We start from the raw sequence: 16,979 nt of genomic DNA on the forward strand, positions 1-16,979 counted from the left end.
TATCTGTTAAGGATAAATCCAGAAAAGCGCTTCTGACGCATAACATTTATAAAGCTTTATTTGAATTTTTTTTCATGACTTCATGGTTATTTGGGGATCCAGACAAGTTCTGTCTTAAAGCACCTGTTGCATGTTCAATACTCTGTTCAACCAATATACTATCTTTATTTTAGAGTTAATTTCTTTTCCTATATACTGAATATGTACCTTTTGTTATTGCAATGACCGATATAAGAAATGTGAAGTTTGAGGTTTAACCCAACATATGTTCATGTGGCTTTGTAAAGTTAGGACTCACGTCACTAGTTGTTTGTTAATTCTAAAATAAAAATTGTCATTGTGAGGACTTGGTATTGGTGGCAGATATTTCATAGTCCCGATAAATTTATGAACAATTTTGATTACTCTTGGAGAACTTGAGATTTACATGCTGTGTAGACATCTATCTTTCAAGACAACACGTTCTCCTCTTCTCTCTCATGTGACATGTGGTTTGTGTCTTTTTGACTTATACCACATATCTCTAATTGTTTACCCCCGCAAGGGACATCCAGTCTGATTGAGAACGTTATATACGCTGTCACACGACGGAAAAGCTGAAAGCCATTTGTACGCTTATGGACCCTTGTAAAAACGATTTGAAGGGTCCGTATGTGATTTGAGGCAAACGTTCTGCTTTCATTCAATTGCTTTGCAATGCCTACCTATTTGTTTTATTGTAAATTGTTCTCGTCCTGAGTATGCTTTCAATATTTTTCAATGACCTTTAAACAAATAACAACAAATAACAACAACAATCTTACTGTTCATACACCATCAACCATCAACCCTCTGAGCAACCGTAATTTACATGAAGAGTCATCAGCGTGTTCAAAAGGTAGGTAATTATAAAAAATATACTTGTATGCAAAGATCGTATGTTGACGTCTATAAATTAAATGTCTTTAGGATTTTTGGGTCGTTGGTTACGATTGGTATCTTCTTTCTATTAACAGATAAGCCATACGGCAACTATAACTATTTGCTTGGCTAAAAGTGAACAAATATTTTCTGCCAAATATAATTTACTGGTAGCTATAATTGAATCTATGAACACATCAGTTTTTTTCTAACCCCGACTCTCTTTTAACTGCTTTACATGTTTTTGTGATTGATGTCTGACTCTGATTTGACATTAACGTTTCAATAAAGAAAGGTTTAATAAATGTTTCGTGAACTAAAGGCATTGGTGAGTAAGGTCACGGAATGATATCCCCATACCTTGCAAAGTCCATCCGTTGGTTATTTAATTCCCACATAGATATGTAATAGAAATCAAAAACAAAATAAAAGATGCACAATGGCATGAAATTGCGAAGAATCTGTGAAAATTTCATCAACTTCCAATTAGTGTCTTAGCAGATGAAAGGAATATACATGTGTACTTAAGTGTAAATATTATTATTTTTAAAGGAAACCGTAAAATGATTTTGATCAAACACAAAATAGTAGGTTAACAATGGCATTATATTGTTGAGGTTGTGATAAAGTTTCAACACATTATAATAAGGAGTAAACAAGGAGTTCCGGATACAAACTGCCCCCACTAAAGTAATAGCAAGGACCGTGGTTTGGTAAGGGAACCCTAAAAACAAATCAGACCAAGACACAATAAGTGGTGCACAAGTGCTTTTCTTATATGGTAAAGATTATCTTTGTAGTCTCGTACTTAAACAATATTGCCACGTTTATTACTATTATACATGAAGGGCATTTAATGTTCAAAATATCAACTATAGAACTGTAAAAATGTCTTCCTATAGTCGGTTATTCGTGAATGGAACAGGCTTCCACCAGAACCTTTTAGAAAAAAGTGTATTCAAATGTCGATAAGTTTACCGTGGTCGTATCTACATTCACGGGCTCGGTATAGTAGGTACTTTAATCATATAATCCAATGTCAACATATATCGTTCCAGGATGTAGCTGTTTGATATAAAACACGATAAAAGAACAACATGAACCAAAGTGTATTTATCACTGAAATTTTATTATCCCCAAAACGTTGAAAATTCTTTATTTGCATTCTTTCGCGAAGAGGGCCAAAGTTAAATAATTTCGTGTCGTGTATCATGATGTTGGAAGATCTTTATTTTTTGGCTGGGATAAACAAATACAGGAAATGTGTCATTTTTTTGTTGGGAAATCGATTAATTTGTAATTGTTAGGAGACGCAAGCTTTTTCTTACTACTCATGTCATAAATCTCATTCGGCTAAAAAAAATATATACTTGCATAACACTGATGTGTAGTTTGTTATATAAGTTTATTAAAAAACCAAGAATGAATATGATGTTTAAAAATGGCAGATGACCAAAAAGGAATTGTGTGGTGACAAAGTGATCAATTCGAACCAGTAACACAGCAACACAACATAACCAAAAGACATCAAGTGGGAAAAATGCAGTCGTCAACAATATACAGGTGCCAAGCTTCAATTGTTCCGAGTCTCTGAAAGTAGTAAATAAATTCACCAAAAACAATAACAGATCGTTCACTTAAACAGTGAACGTGTTTTTCTTTCTTGAAAGCTGTTACGTTTTGCAAGACTTCACGCAAAACAAAAATAAAAAAAACTCATTTCAGATACCAGGCTTATAATTTTGTACACCAGAGGCTCGTTTCGTCTGCAAAAGAATAAAAAAAACATGGTCAAATAAAGAACGAATAACAGACATGGCCTACATAAACGGATAATTTTTACATACTTTCTAATTGTCATTGAAAATACATTTGAGCTTTTTCACATAGGCGTAAAGTCTGAAATTTAATAGATGCGGTTTAACAATAATTTTTAAACAGTCATTTTTTTTTAATGTAATGCAACTAACTTCCTTAGTTTGAATTTTGAAAAAAGTAACGCAATTGAAAAAAAAATATCGATAATATGTTTTCTGGCCAATAGTTTATACTTAATTGTATGTCAAAACACGTAAAAAGTAATAATATTTTACTGCACCAAGTCAGGAATATAATAGTTGTTTTCCATTCGTTCGGTTGGTAGATATAGTCGAGCTTTACATTTTGTGCAGTTTTATGGTCTTCCATCTTTTTGAATTTTCCTTAGAGTTCGGTATTTTTGTTAATTGTTTTTATAGTACAAGAGAAAGAAGTAGGACTAGAAGTCTCATTTGTCGGCCAAATTAGGGTCTGATTTTAAAGTATTCTTGAATAATGTAACTTTGCACTAACATGATAAAGGATAAACAAATGATAAAGTAGTCAAAAAACAAAATTTCTAAATTCTAATTTGACAATATACCATAGCAACAAACAATGAGTCTAAAATGTTTGTATCGACGTCTTTGGTCCTTTAGATTGAAAGTATTGGCACCAAAAATTAACATCTTAATTTTTGGATAGAATATGTAAATAGCTATAGTAAAGTTTCTCCAAAATTTCGTTAATATTTTGAAATAGGTCGAAGCCTTCCTGTAAAAATCAAATAAGAGTCAAATAGAACTGAATTAGTTATGAATATATATTCATATACAAAAACGAACGAGCGTAAGACAAATGTCTGATGATAATAAACATATTTAACAACTTGCATACCCATTAAAAATAAATAAGTAAGCCATAATATAAGACTCGTTTGTGCTGTATAAAATAGGGAGATTTTCTAGCAGAAAAATTACCAATGAAACACCATTCCAACATACCCATAGAACAAAGACAAATGTTTTAAACAAAAAAAGTCAGCGGTGACTTTATCATATTTATCCTTATTACTACTTGAGTGTTTTCTTCCTTTAAATATTGGTTGTTCCTTACTGATAGTTTGATAATTCTTGCAATCTGAACCTAGAAATAAAGTACATTCAAATTGACATTTAAGGACATGTACTACTCATTTACTTGAAGCATTTGCAATAATGAAATAAATAATAACAATAATGATAATAACAATGATAATACTATTATTGGGTAATCTTTACTGATACCTTAATAATTCCTACAATCTGAACGAAAATATTAGATAATAAGAATAAAATACATTCAGTTTGAAGATGCATTAATTACCAATAATGATAATAATAATTATATTGCTTATTATTATCATTTTTGTTAATTTATGCATCTTCAAACTGAATGTATTTTATTCTTATTAAAAAAATAAAAGTAAAATGTATGTGTTTAGCGTTTCTTGCCAAGTAATTCTAGTATCGGTAGATCGTTTTTTTTTTATCTGTCTGTTTAGTCACACTCTTGAAAATATCGTTGGATTCTTCCATGCGGCTTCATTTTAGTATGTGCAAACAATTATCAAGTTCAAAGAACTAAAATGATTTTTATCGATTAAAGTCTAGTGTAGTCGTATAACATGTATAAGATACAATCTCGGGGGTGATATTTTCTTTTTCCGTTTGCTTTCTCATATTTACTTTTTACTTATTTTGCTATTTTTATATTATGTTTTTTTATTTGCTATTTTTGCTCTCAATGTTCCGCTCTAGAAAGCCCAAAAAATTAGAATATTAGCAAGAGAACGTTTAAAATGGAATAATAATGCCATGCTATATAGAACTGTTCGGGATTCTTTACACAAAAGAATATATATCAAGATGATAATTGTTCGTATTAGATTTCTCCAAACTGTTCATATCTTAAGGTATTTTTCTCGTATTTTTTAATGTGCCTTAGAACATAAATTGTTTACATGAAAAAAATACAACGTTGTTTTTTCTAGATAACTCAATGTTATTGCATGAACATTTATAATTCTTTCAAACGGAACTTTTTTATATGATTATTAAGATCGCATTTAAAAAGAATGATGTTAAACTTGTATGCAAAATATTTCTTTAATTTCTAAATGCAAATGTGTATATAAAGTTGTTATGTATAACCCTATTAAGATGCCCTGACATATTTTATTTGTGTGACGCTCATGATAATGGTTATTGGTTCGGTAATAACAACAACAAACATGGAAGCCCATATCGAAGCGGTTATGAACTGATTATAACAATGCAGAGTTTATCTCTAGTTTAGTTCTGATATGATAAGATTTCTAGAAATCTTGCTGTGTAACACCTAAACAATGGATAATGTTTACAAGTTACAAGTGTTTAACAAATATCAAAGGACTCGAGAGAAAACACTGTTTGTACATTTTAACACATATTTTGGCACAAATGAGTAAAACAGATCTTCATGTGGTGGTTTTGAAGGAACTGACTGTTTAACTCAATATCTAACCAAAGAAACTTACTTGAGGGAAAACTTTTTAAGACGCAAGCTAAATGTGTCCGAGACTACGTGGACATTGAAAGAAGATATAAACACTTAAAGTTTCATTCAGTGGAATGTTCTTAATTTGAACATTCCTTGATCCAGTAACTTTGTTCAGCAATGGATCTGGCGAGTTTGATCAGTAAACTTTACGCATATAAACCACCTGTATATGAAAGTTAGGTGTTTTTCATCTTGTAATAGTTCTGCTATCTTCTTAGTATCAGTACCTGTTATTATTACAGAGATCAACTATAAAAGAGGAGATGTATATCAGTTTTATGTAGGAACCTGAACACTGTTGTTTTTGTACAATTTTAATTTATTTTATTATTTTGTGAAAATTTGGAATTGATTGCATATCTTTTATAATCGAATAAATCTTTTCACAACTATGAAATCGTGAAGCAGTTTAGAGTAAGGCATCCCGTTAAAACACCTATCAATTGTTGAATGTTTATCTCTATCATGTCTATGTGTATTTTGATTGCTGTCTCATTGACGTATATCCTACATATATGACTGGTCGTGTTCGTGATGTATAAGACCGAAGTCGCCTCCGGTCGGAATTGAGATGTTGAAATTTATGTCTCGATTATAAGTTGTGACAGGCTCATGCCATGGTACAAAATCACAGCATCAACTCTTTGCAGCTTAATACGAGTCTACATTAATTTTATTCCTCTATCGAACATTCAATGGCAACAATGAAAAAGTTTTCCAACCTATACCAGTCGACCCAATTAATTGTTACTGCCTATCTAGTTGTTCTCATAGTTAATAAGCAACATATATAGAATAATGGCATTTTTGTTTTAATATTGTAAGTGTGAGTTGATATTCGAGCTAATGAAGTCAGTATTTATGTTGTCAAAAAACAATTAGTGAACTAACTACTAATATTTAAGGTCAAATTTGTCTATTTCGACAATTGAGTAAGGCTACTATTTTTATACCGTCTACTTTTTATTACCATACACTGCCTGGTGATGAAATAAACTTTTCGGGGCCTTTTATAGCCGACCACACGGTATAGGTTTTTCTCATTGTTGAAGGTTACCTATAATTGCTCACATTCACTTCATTTGAACTTTGGTGGATAGTTGTCTCATTGGCAATCATACCACTTCTCCTTATTTTTATGTTGCTGTTAATCATTTTTCACCAATGAGATAGACAAACCCATAGTTATGATAAACGGAAGAATATATTTAGGCTATGTCAGTTAAGTAAAAGACTAGTCAGAGTTTTTAACATCATCATTCTAAATCTACGTCTGGACTCAATACAAAATGAAATATAATGTGACACATTAGCTTTTCCAAGTTTAAATTAGGCTTTGGATTTTTCAATATTTCATACCCCGAGGATCACTAAAGAGACAATACTTGTCGATAAGCGCAACTCGTGCAGTAAATTTGGTACCGTTAATGTTCTTATTGCGGCTTTCTAGATGATTCATAATATTTTGTTGTGTTGTGTAGAAAGCGTCGCATTGAACAAAACCCCATATTTCCTGTCATTCTTTGCTATATTGATTGGACGACTTTATGCAACATGCTTAACGTCTATTTACTTTTACCTTATCATTGAATCGTGTGTGCGTTTATCATAAACAAAAACGCGCGGTAACACGTCCTATAAACATTTTACTCTAAGGAGACAGCATTTTCGTTCAAAATGCTGCGTTAATAAATCGAACGCATTCGTTTGGGACACGTTGAAAAGACGATCTAAACGGTTATGAAAGAAAAACGACATTTTTGACATACCTGAACAATATTTTAAACAATACATGGAATTGAATTGTTTCATATTTTTCATGTCTGGGCCTTATACAGCCGACTATACGGTATGGATTTTTATCATTGTTGAAGGCCGTACGGTTGCCTATGATTGCTTACATCAACTTAATTTGAACTTTGGTGGAAAGTTGGCTCATTGGCAATCATACCTCATCTCCTTATTTTTATATATATTCAAAATTTTCAAGAAAAGTGAATTTTCAATACAAGAAAAATAATATTATTAGTAATAATACGATATATATGGGGTTAGTAGATACCATAAGAGGGGAGAGCGAGCGAAGCTGACGATAGCGATAACTTTATTTACTAACTCAGGCACTTTGAGGTGCAATAAGACCAATAGTTTACACAATGCATATACACTATATTTAGCAAACAGAATAAAAGAAATTATGAAAACACATAAATTAAATGAGAATGACATAAACTTACTAGTACAATATTTAAAGAAATGCTACCTATTCCAGCATTTGCCTCTGAATGACTGCGAAAATTACAGAATCTAAACATTATTGCTTGATATAATTCATATTTTTTTATGAAACTTCTCAGTTTGGCAATTTGTTTTATTATATATACAATGAGATAAAGCTCGAGTCCCATATGGAATTAACTGAGTTTGTATATATCGTATTAGGTCACAAGCAAACTGTAACCAATTTATCTTTAGTAACTGACTATCTTAATATGGGTAATTTAGATGTACATGTAGCTGTAACCTTGATATCACAATTTTAACAAACATTAAACAGAAAATTTATTTACAGTGCGAAAGTCAGTGTCTCTTAAACATAGTCTGTCTGCAAGCATGAATAAATGATAATAATGTATGTTAATATGAAAGCAAAACTCATCAAAGGTACCTGGCTTATCATTTTGTACGCCAGACGATTCTTGATTTACCTTCATCAGGAACTCTCAAAGCCAAACATTGGAAATCCGAGGAAGTATAAGTACCGAAACCGTTGAAGAGCTATATGACAAAAATACCTAAAATTGATAGCCAAATAGGGTACTTTACGACACGATCGGGTTGTGACGGACAACCATCGGATTATTACTCCAGTTTTCAATAAACATTCCTTATCTGGGTTGTAAACTTGATTTTTTTTCCTTACTTATTTAAGAAATGATGTAACACGTGTCAATACGTTTAAATGATTTTTTTCATTTACATTTTCTAATTTTACGTCAGTATTAATAAAAAGAGTTACGTGTCGAACCTCAAAAAGTCTATAATCATTGTTAGTGTAATTCTATTATTTGAAACCACTCATATACTAAAATATATATACATCGTCGAAGTTTACATTGGTAAAAAAAGACAGATTCATATACATAACATTGCGCACTGTCTCTTTGGTATAGTTTCCAATGCTATTTACACACATATCATATTCGGACATTGTACTTGTTCTCCAGTTTAGTTGTCACATTGGATGAGCGAGACTGTGTTTCGATCCTTCATGCCATTTAGAGATTTCCATCTTGTCACCGTATCAGTCTTGTTGTCCTCATGTTCAGTAAAAACTGTAAACAAAAGGTTTCCCGTGATAATTACAATTGTAACTATTTGAAAAGGTCAGTACATCTTTCATATGTCGACACGGTGAATAAATACAGAACTATGGCGTACTCTTCAATAGACATACTTTCAATGATCGATAAACCGTACAATTACCAATATGAAAAGGCTACTATTGTTTAATAAGCCTCATTTTTAGATGCATGGCAAATAGTACACAAACAGGAACAAGATACTTTTTAGTAGATTTGTTAAAATGATAAATTTCTGTGGAGACTTTAAACGTTATTCTTATTCCTCAGCTGACCATGTGGAAAATAGTCAGCCTTTACATTATCCTGTCCTTTCTATTTTGTTGATATCAAAAATGTGTATTTATCCAAAGTGTAAATTAATGACCGATACTGATTGTTTTAATTTCCTTATCAGCCTCCAATTGAATATATGTAAAAGCCATTCATCAGTCATAAGTGTTTCATAGTTCAATACAATTTTCGTCTGGTACCCCCTACTCCCTACCCTACCCCACCCCACCCCCCATAAAAATCAACCACAAAAAAAACCCCACCAAAAACGTAATCAATTTCCAATCGAAAACAAAATGAGAAATATGATCATTAAAAAAGGTATAAGGTGTGCATGTAAATTATCATTTATGAAGGACAGAAACCAACAAAACAATACCAAACCATATCAATACTTACCCTTTTCACATGCATCTGAATCTGAATTCTGCATTCTTTCGAGGTGTTGTTGACGCCTACATAAAATACACGAGCATAACAGTAGTCCGTCTACGGAACATTCTGCCAAAAGACCTCTTGCATCTATATACAAACACATTGTACTGATATGAATTGAAATTAATAGTATTATTTGACAATCAAAGATTTAAAAAAGAGCATCGCATCAAGAATTCATTAAACTGTTAAAAATACAAATATTATTTCATAGGTTAACTTCAGTTGTAAAGTGATTGTATAAGCGCATGTACACGTGTGTTAATATCTAAAAGATCTTTATACAATGCTCAATTTTTTGAATGAAGTCTTACTGGTACTGTTATTTCCTCTAAATTTACTGTTGATGAGTTGTCAAATAATTCATTTCTCCAGTTATTGATTGCATTAGACATATTAGGTACATGTTACTGGATATTTTGTTTTGTTTTTCGGTACTCTACAACTTCCTATACGTGTTGATTGTTCGACTGTTATGAATGGAGGGCCACCGATGAGTCATTTGTAGACGAAAAGTGAATCTGTCGTTTTATTTTGGTAAGCTTGATGTATTTTTCACTATATGTTGAATTTTCTCATGTCATGACAATTTGGCATACATGCATAATATAGAGGACACTTTTAGTTACTAGTTAATAACAATTTATTTTCAATAAAAGTGCTAATTCACCATTATTTACTCTGCAGATTAACCTACACATAAGTTCTTAATCTAACATAGATAAGCTTACTTATGTTTCTTGTTCTGTTAGTTAGACATGTGAAACAGTATCTTCCGGTTTTTCGTTTTCTCATACGACAACAAATGCACAAATAAATTGTCAATCCACATAGAACCAAGAAACCAGTAATTCCCCCTGATATTCGACCAATGACATCATTTGATTTAATATGATAAAAGTTAGAACTTTTTGTACAATCTTAAATTCATGAAAGAAAGCATATGATTCCATCAACATCACACTATTATCAAAATACATTTTGTACGTTAAACGGTTTTTCTTACATGTCATTGTACATAACTCGTTACTAAAATATTGTCAATTTTTTAACCATTACAAAAGTTATGTAACATGAACAACACGAGAAGTGCCAGGATGTGGATCAGGAACTGCATACCATTACTGGGCACCTGCTATCATCCCTAGTTTTTGGTTGGGGTTCGTGTTGCTAAGTCTTCAATTTGTTTTGCATGTTGTGTTCTGAAGAATGTTAATAGTCTTTTGTTTGTTTTTCGGTTTTTGCAATGGCATGTTTATGTCGTTTTTTACTTATCAGTTTGAATATCTCTTAACATCTTCCGCCTATCGGATAAGAAACAATAAACTCTTCCAACTGATCGTATTTGTTCATTTCCTAATCAGAATTTCCAGGCCCATATCAATCGCATTTTCGTTTCATAGGAATATATTTTACACCTTTCTTAATTCAAATAGAAGCGTCTTGTGGTTGTCGATTTCAGACCTATGTATCTGTAGTTTAGCTTTAATCCAAGACTACTTTTTCTTATGTATCTTTTCAAAAAGTATTTGGTGTGCAATGACAATAACGCTTTCATGATATTTTGTGTCTGGTTATGATTTATAGCCTGACCGGTTTTAATCCTTCACAGATCGTCTTCAGAGACAGAATTGAAAACCCATTGAAGCAATTGTATTAGAGAAATCTTTATATATATATATATATATATATATATTTATCATGTTTGTACTAAGATAGTAAAGAGTAGACAGTTGTCTCATTGGCAATCATACCGCATCTTATTTTTTATATTTGGAATATTTGCGTCTATGTAAGAATCAAATACATTACAATTAAAAATTCCAGGGGACTTGTTACCGTTACATCTTAACGGAAACATAAACTAATATGCTATGCTTACAATTGTATTCCAATTCTCCGTCAATTTGAAACTTAAAAGTGTCATTTAGTGTGTCAGGTGCTTTTGCTATTTCCACTGGTGCTATTTTGCCGTGTCTGTTGATTCCATCGTTACTTATGTTAGATTTTTTTATCTGGAAGGAAACTAAATCGAGATTGTAAAGCCACTCCGAAAGACCACTGTTCGAGTACGAGCACCCTTTGCAACTTTCACCTGTAATCTTGAAACAAACAAAAAAAGAAGCAATATATAAATTACTTGTAAACAAGAGTTCACACTCTTAAATGTCTCATCTGCTTTACTGACCATTGATTTAATGTTGAATGTCTTAAATATAAAGGTTTTACTACAAGTATCACATAAACTTAACAATTTTGAAGATCCATGAAAACGAGGTCAAGGTCAGATAAATCCTGTCAGACAGACATGAACATCTTACAATTATTCCATACACCAAATATAGTTGACCAATTTCTTATGGTAAATTTGGCTCTCCATGTTTTATTTCAAGAGCGCATCTTATGAACAGCATGTCTATCTCACGTGTTCAATATTTTGAATTCATGGAATTTAAGTTATTTCCTAATGAGATTTCTTCTTGTAAATTCGATATACTAGTAATATAATTTGATCCATCTCCAATGCCCATGACAAATGTATAATACGTGCGAAATCCGGACGTCGCAACTATGCATTTCTATGTTGGTTTAAATTGCACATTATTTTATTTTCGAAAAAAGGGTAAAGAGAAAAAAAATTGCTTTTCAACAATGCGTATTCCGAAAAGACTTCAAGTAGCAAAACGTAGATCAGTTTTGGACTAGCAGATTGCAAGCGCCTGTTCAACAAATGCTGTGGTATCAGTTATTTTCGTGGTTTCCAATTTTGTTATCTTTGTGTGGATATTTGCCCCATACAAGTCTATAGAAAAGTTATGATGTGAAGAACATTTAAATTCGAGGGACACCGCTACCCACAGATTCCAAGAAAATTGGCAGTAGCTTTTACATAAAAAAAAACATATTCGAAAATGAGTAACAACTAGCTATGTGTTGGTAGAGACAAAACATAACAACAATAACAACAATAAAAACCATTAAATATACTGTAAATTCAGGCATTTATGAGTGTATTTATAATTGCAATTGGTGAAAACCATCGACTAAAATACTAAATTAATTATTACGATTAAGGAAATTATGGTATCAAAAGTTATATTGCAAGTATATATATTTTCAAAACATATCTTACCGTAATTTTCGTGATAATAAAAACATCGTAAAAATATCTGTATATACAATACCTTATTAATGCCAATTCAATTAGACAAGAAGCTTTCCATGTCAATATTTATTATTAATTGTTCTTTGAGTGGTTTTATTTTACCATCGATATCCAATCCGATATTGCATAATGCCTTATTACTTCACATAGCCTATTAGCATATTTCATAGGAGTAACACGACGGGTGTCGCATGAGCAGCAGGATCTACTAACCCTTCTGGAGCACCCGAGATCACCCCAAGTTTTTGGTTGTGTTCGTGTTGCTCAGTCTTTAGTTTGTTTGTCTGTTTGTCTTTTTTTTTTAACCATGGTGTTGTCAGTTTATTTTAGACTTATGAGTTAGAGTCTCCCTTTGGTATCTTTCCCCTCTCTTTTAAAAAGAAGTGCACCAAATAGTAATTCGAAAACGAAAAGGCGACAAATTAATGCAACAGATAAGCATGTTTCAAATTACCTCGTCACCATTGTTAAAATTATATACAAAATTTGTACCACTGTATATCTTATAGTGTACCCTACTCTGACAATTAGGGCTGTCAAAATAAAGTTGTTTTACGAATATACGGTAACTGTAGAAAATCGATTTGGGTGTCGTAAACGACATTTGTCGACAATCCAGGTTCCGTAAATACCCATCAAACGTCATCAACAGTATACGTTGGTGCATTACATGCATCAGTTGAAAAGGAATCTAACAAAGATAAAATACCAATATCAAGCATACTGTAAGCAATGTATATGTACAAAACAAAATAGTTATGGAACTTTTTAAATATTTTGTTAGCTATTAAGAGATATAATTTAGATGTTCTGATTTCATTAATAAATTTGCAAAATGCCAACCAAATTTATTTTCCATAATAAGTAACATCTATCTTATCAAAACCGGACTTTGTAGTTACAGTTAGTCTTTTTACTTTGTGAATAGAACATAAAGCCCTAATAAATTTTAAACTATAAACATAGCTCATCTCTTTGCTTAATAGTGAAAAATAGGTCGGTCTTTACCAGGTAACCACGCGTACTCCTAACTCAGATATATCAACAAAATAGTTATTCTGTTTATTCGAATATCTTATATTGTTATCAGACAGTCCGTTTCTATATATGTTGCCGTTTGCTTTTGTTGTAGTTCAGTGTTTCTGTTGTTCTGTTGTTTTCCTCTTATAGTTGATGTGTTTCCCTCGGTTTTTGTTTGTTACTCGGATTTGTTTTTGCTTAATCGAATTATGACTGTTGAACAGCAGTATACTACTGTTGCCTTCGTTTATACATATATAAAAGAGGTAACCTTATACCTTGCAAACGAAAACACTCGGAATCGCCTAGAAATTCCCTTACATCACACTTTACTTGGTTTATAATTGAAAATATATTTGTTACATTTGTTTATGTGTTATGCATTGGCATCTATAGAAAAATAGAAATACTGGGCATTATCTTTTGTCTCCTCGATCCGCTAAACGGATGATTTCCTTTCTCTGAAATGATTGCATAAATCCATTTAAACTTGATAAAGGATCCTACATTTTCAAATAGATCTGTCTGATATGGTTAATTTAAAAAAAACAACATTTTAACACTTTGGAGAAAGATGTTAATAATTTAGAAAGAGGTTTCGTGGAGCACTTGGATGACCCAGCAGTATACCATTGTTTGTAAGGACACTTATGTAGTTTAGGTATCCAATACAGTGATGGAAGATCCAGTTCTTCATCTTTGGTTGAAATTCCAAAGGAACATAGAACAGACCTATGATCATCCAGGATTTCCTCTTTGGTAAGTGTCGTGAGGGTATAAGTTGAGTTTCAAAGTGAATTGTCAATACCTAATTCATTTATCAAGCAGTCTATGTGATGATATTTACACACAAAAACGATGTTGTTTGGGGCTTTATCTGCGGGGACAACAACATATTTGTCATGGAGGTAGGACAAGTGTTTTGCAACATTTGGGTCTTTAAAAACTGACGTAGCGTGGGTATTGATATGCCCATTCAGTTTCTTAATTCGGATTTGTATCAACGACCTCACAGCCTTAATCCATTCGGAAAGAGTATCTACGTCTTCTGTCTCGCGTTTAGCCCATTGCCTGGCATAATCCTCGACTGAATCCATCAGTATTTTGAGGTTGTATTTCCAATTGATGGATTTAGGCTCACGATATTTCGGACCTTTGGATAACAAATTTTGCAGGGAAGTGTTATTGACAATGTTAAGGTCTCCGGTAGTAACGTGGCCAGCCGGATTATATGTGAATTGGGAACTAGTACAGGTGCAATCAGGAGGTTTAGACTTGAAGTCGTCAATGTTGAGATCCTGCAAAACGTGTTTGTAATTGAAAATTTTAGTTGTAATTGGTTTGGTATAGGTATAAGAAATTATTGGTACAGACTGATCTTTAAAATAAGGTGGTATTTTCGACTGAACTAATTTATGATGAAGGATATTGCCTAAGTTGACGCCATCGAGACCTTTGTTGGCAAAGGAAAGTTTAAGAAAAAATCTTTTCTCTTTTTCATCTTTTCCAATGCGAACTGGTTTGAAAAGTCTGTGACTTGCAATATCCGAAATGATAGCTGTAAGTTTGTATTGGTTTGAATGAGGGTTTGTAACAGTGGTTAAATCATGCTTTTTATAACAATTATCAGTGACGGAGATTTTTTCGAGCTACAGATTGTGCAATTTTGTCAAATTTTAAATAGATTATACATGGAAAACATAACTTTGTGTTATACAATGAAAACTGAACAATAGAATTTTTAGATTAATTATGAGAAAATAGCTTTTTTAACGTCTTTTCAGAAGAAGAAAAAATTGGTCAAGTGGATATGTTCTTTCTAAGTATATTAAAGCAAACAGGTAAACTCACTATTAATTCCTTTCTGATAATCATATTTTCTGAGTTATATCCCCTAATATGGCTAAGTTGTAAAGAGATGGACCAAACAAAAACTATACTGCATTTTAAATTCAATACAATGAAGCACTATCGAGGCCTATATATTGTGTATACCATAAGTTATTTAATAAAAGGAGTTTGAATGGTAACTAAACAACCAATAATACACGTAGATTAGGAATTAGGTAATAACTTTAAAAATTTTTTTGAAATTATAAGTTATCTATTTATTACTTATACTTAAACTAAGCGTGCAATTCGCTCGTTGCTAAGTTGACCGTCAACATATCTCTGCTTCATTAATATTTCCTACAGCGCCGTCATTACAGTTTTATTTGGGTTTTTATATGGTTTTAACTGTTTTGTTTTTACATTTAATCTATTGATTTTGAACTTAGCTGGTGAGGTTATTAAAGTGTCACCATAAAGAAATCAATATCGTATGTTCATTTTATTAAATTTTTTACCACTTGGTCAGTGCTTCTGCTGGAGGACTCTCTTGTCCAGAAGGTACTTTTAAACTGGGAGATAACCAGCTGTACATGTTCATGTTGAAATTTACTGTACTTTAAATTCCCCCAGCAAAGTAGACTTAAAGAAAAACAATGTACTTAACTGGGCAATATGTGTACGTAACTAGGCGATATCTAGGATTTTTTATATGACATTTTTATTATTCAGACTATATTCAAAAACATTTGACAATACAAAATGGATATAATATGTACATTTATACACAATCAATTACAATCAATAAACAACTGCTATTACATGTATAACAATGCAATGTACAAACCGACAAAAGGCTGTGATAGTCAATAGAAGTTGTTTTCACGGCAACTTTAATGGCAGAATAAAAGATGTAATAACACGTCAGAACACCAATAAAAATCATTATTTGAAGAAATACATTTCTGAAAGAATAATGCGAACAAAAGACAAAATTTCCCCCCAAAAAAGTTGAATAGCATTTCTGAAAGAAGAAGGCGGAAATACAATTAACAGTCAATGAAACGCTGCACAGATTGACAAAATAATAAAATAAGAGGAGACAACATACCAAGAAGCAATGTTGTACTCTGAAATGTTGACGAGTTAGCAGTTGAAACAGAGGTATCTATTGTGAATCTGTTGGGTGACGTAAATCCAGATTCAAAGGAAGCTTAATGTTAAAATAATATGAAATATTTACCTTATTTCAACTTCAACAATCTCTTCGTTAATAATTATATCCAAGTTATAATGTTAAAACATGCGTATATTCAACGCGGTGTCTTTCTGTATTAAAAACGCAATATAGAAATATTAACCAATCAGTCCACTGCAGGAAGAAAACAAACTAAGGAATAAACAAAGACATTCTTTATTAATTTTTTTTTTGGTTATATAATCTTCAACATGACAGGCATAAATTAAACTAAAGTATTTTACATTCATTTACGACTTGGAGATAAATAATACGGGTATTATTCGTGAATACAATTAAATTGATCGATTACAATATTTAATGGGGAAAGTGTCATAGCTTGAAATTAACTAACTAGTATTTATCAATGCTTGATATT

The 16,979-nt window shown here is 31.9% G+C and overlaps 1 long non-coding RNA gene across 3 annotated transcripts; it reads right to left on the reverse strand.

Moving 5' to 3' along the window:
* Nucleotides 1–7,364: 7,364 nt before the first annotated feature.
* On the reverse strand, nt 7,365–16,721 carry LOC127707924 (uncharacterized). 3 transcript variants are annotated; one of them, XR_007985093.1, is made up of 6 exons: nt 16,607–16,721; nt 12,968–13,204; nt 11,230–11,449; nt 10,079–10,204; nt 9,312–9,434; nt 7,365–8,612 (listed from the first exon to the last, which is right to left on the reverse strand). It is a non-coding gene; the product is annotated as an uncharacterized LOC127707924 (long non-coding RNA). The 3 variants fall into 3 exon arrangements; XR_007985095.1 differs by lacking the exon at nt 10,079–10,204; XR_007985094.1 differs by lacking the exon at nt 12,968–13,204 and having other exon boundaries at nt 16,607–16,718.
* Between the last annotated feature and the right edge of the window lie 258 nt (nt 16,722–16,979).

Source organism: Mytilus californianus, unplaced genomic scaffold (genome assembly GCF_021869535.1).
Source record: "Mytilus californianus isolate M0D057914Y unplaced genomic scaffold, xbMytCali1.0.p SCAF_7, whole genome shotgun sequence".
NCBI lineage: Eukaryota > Metazoa > Mollusca > Bivalvia > Mytilida > Mytilidae > Mytilus > Mytilus californianus.